Here is a 2442-nt window from a genome sequence, read left to right as displayed (position 1 = left end):
TCTAAACACATAATGATCACTTCTCTAGCAAAACTCTCTACCTCAATGACACATAATAAAGGAATCTACATTCCAATTGGTGTGATTCCAGTATTTTATAGATATGACCTACAAAAGCTTGTCTGAGTTATTTTTCTTTAATCCATCTTTGTGATGATGGTCTGCATTTTGTTTAAAAGCTTTTCAGAGGAAAATAAGGAGATTAAGGTCTGGAGATTACTTGATACTCAGACCAGGCTTTGAGCAGGATACTGAAGTAACCTTGTGGAACTTTGTAGCAAACTTGCCACATCATAAGAGTTACTGGATTGAAGATTCAAAGATTAGAAAAGCTCACAGAAGACGAAGTTTGATGATTTTAGAAAAACTGGTTTAGAGAGGATACCCACTTATGAACTTGTCTTGTCTTATGTTGTTGTCTCTGACCCATAGTGACACCATGGGCATGTCTCTCCCAGAACTCTCTACCTCCATCTGCAATCATTCTGGTAGTGTATCCATAGAGTTTTCTTGGTAAAAATATAGAAGGGGATTACCACCGCCTCCTTCCAAGCAGTAAACTTGAGTGTCCGCCCTTGACTCTCTTTCTTGCCACTGCTGCCCAGCAAAAGTGAGTTTTGACTTGTAGCAGTTTGCTTTCCACTTGCTAGCCACCGGCCAAGCTAGGAATGGAATGGGTATGCCTCTGCTTGACTCTCCCTCCCATAGTCAAGACTAGTAGAGTACTGGATACTCTCCAGGTGTGACCCTGAGAGGGGGTTTATGAACTAGAGAATAATGTGCTGAATACATACCATTTTCCCTTACAGATGGAATACTCACTGTGGGCAGGGAACATATCTACCAAGTCTGTTATACTGTACTCTCCCAAATGTACAGTGGTCTGTACACAGTACACATTCAAGAAATACCATTGATTGAAAACCAAAATGTTGGTACGTCATGCATGAGAGTCAACTAAGCCCAATGGTGTCCTGTAATCAGTATAGGTATGAAGGAAAATAAACAGGGTTTACAGTGATAGGCTAAAGTTCAAAGTTGTAGAAATTATGATGTGCAGGAATTCTGGGTTATCCCTGCAGAGGTGCATAATTTTATTAGGGTTAATGAACAGAGTTTTATAAAATCTTCTAAGAACTTAAATGCATTGAATTCGTGGATGGTACAAGATGCAATGGGCCAAAAGTTTTAGGACATATTCCCAATTCTGTTTCTCACTGTCTATACATATCCACAACCTTTTTCTAAACTGCTGCTCATTCATTTTGAAAATCATAGAAAAAGTTACTTTTACTTATTTCAGAATGATAATATAACAAAAGCCCCTAGCAGAATAAATAATTCAGAGAAATGGGGTGTTACCAGGGACATTCCTAGTTCAGCTGCCCTTAACCTATTTCATGTCCCATACCCCCATCGCTCTTTACAGAGAGAGAAAGAGAAGAAAGTTAAACATTCAAATACCTCTAGATAACAGGCTTCAGTGTACACACCAACTACTAAAATTGAATAAGGAAATTGCCCTGAATACACCAAGTAGTGAATGAGTGTACTCACATGCTCACAGGAGCAAAACATTCATCAGAATCCTCCACAGGCAAAAGGACAAAGAGAGCCCTTGGCCACAAAATGTCTGTAATGGTTCTTGCTCCTCAGTTAAGAGGCTGCAGCTGGCTTCCTAGAGAATTCTGTGAAATGTAGACTTGTGAGTCCTTCACAAAGACTGTAGATGATTCAAAGTTTCCTATTTCCTGTTCAGTCCCTTGACCTCTGTTCTATCTCCAATGGGCCCATGAATATTGTTATAATAGGTTTTGCTAAAATACTATTAATACTGAGAGTTGTAAGGTGAATTATAAATATTTCCAGTATTGTTGATGACATGCACTCACATTTTTCATGATTGTTCCGGGTGTTTGGAACTTGGAACTCATGGCTTTCTCAAGGTTATTTAAAAAAAATCAAAATATATACATATATTTTTAATGATATAATAGGGATCTTTTCCCTTGCCCGTTGATTACTGACAGATGACTGAAGAAAATTCTCACTTTGGGAGGATGATACCTGCCCCCCCCGCCCCCACACTTCCCCCACAGCCCAGTGTGTCAGGGTCCCTTTTTTATCTTACTTTATCTGCTCAGTATATCTTCATGTTAGCTTTTACTTGACACTTAATATGCTTTCTTGCTCTTTTTTAAATGGTATTTGTTAAGCACTTATTATGTGCCAGGCACTGCTCTCAATTGAATGTGACAATTTCAACCCAAGAATAGTTCATTGCACTTCTCCAAAATAGTAAATTGTTATAATTGGTCTCATTTAAATAAAATGGTATGCCTTGCACCAAATAAATCCAAGTACCCAGCCACAAAGATGATTTTCTGAATCCTGTTTAGCTTCAATTTGGTTTTCCATAATACTTTTAAGCAAGCAGACTTT

At 38.3% G+C, this 2442-nt stretch overlaps 1 non-coding gene across 1 annotated transcript; it reads right to left on the bottom strand.

Annotated features, from left to right (window-relative positions):
* Nucleotides 1–620: 620 nt before the first annotated feature.
* LOC119937336 lies at nucleotides 621–758 on the bottom strand. The gene has a single exon (XR_005454016.1). It is a non-coding gene; the product is annotated as a small nucleolar RNA SNORA7 (small nucleolar RNA).
* Nucleotides 759–2442: the final 1684 nt, after the last annotated feature.

Source organism: Tachyglossus aculeatus, chromosome 1 (assembly GCF_015852505.1).
Source record: "Tachyglossus aculeatus isolate mTacAcu1 chromosome 1, mTacAcu1.pri, whole genome shotgun sequence".
NCBI classification, from domain to species: Eukaryota; Metazoa; Chordata; class Mammalia; order Monotremata; family Tachyglossidae; genus Tachyglossus; species Tachyglossus aculeatus.
Note: the sequence above shows the minus strand (reverse complement) of the source record. Positions and strands in the feature narration are given on the sequence as shown.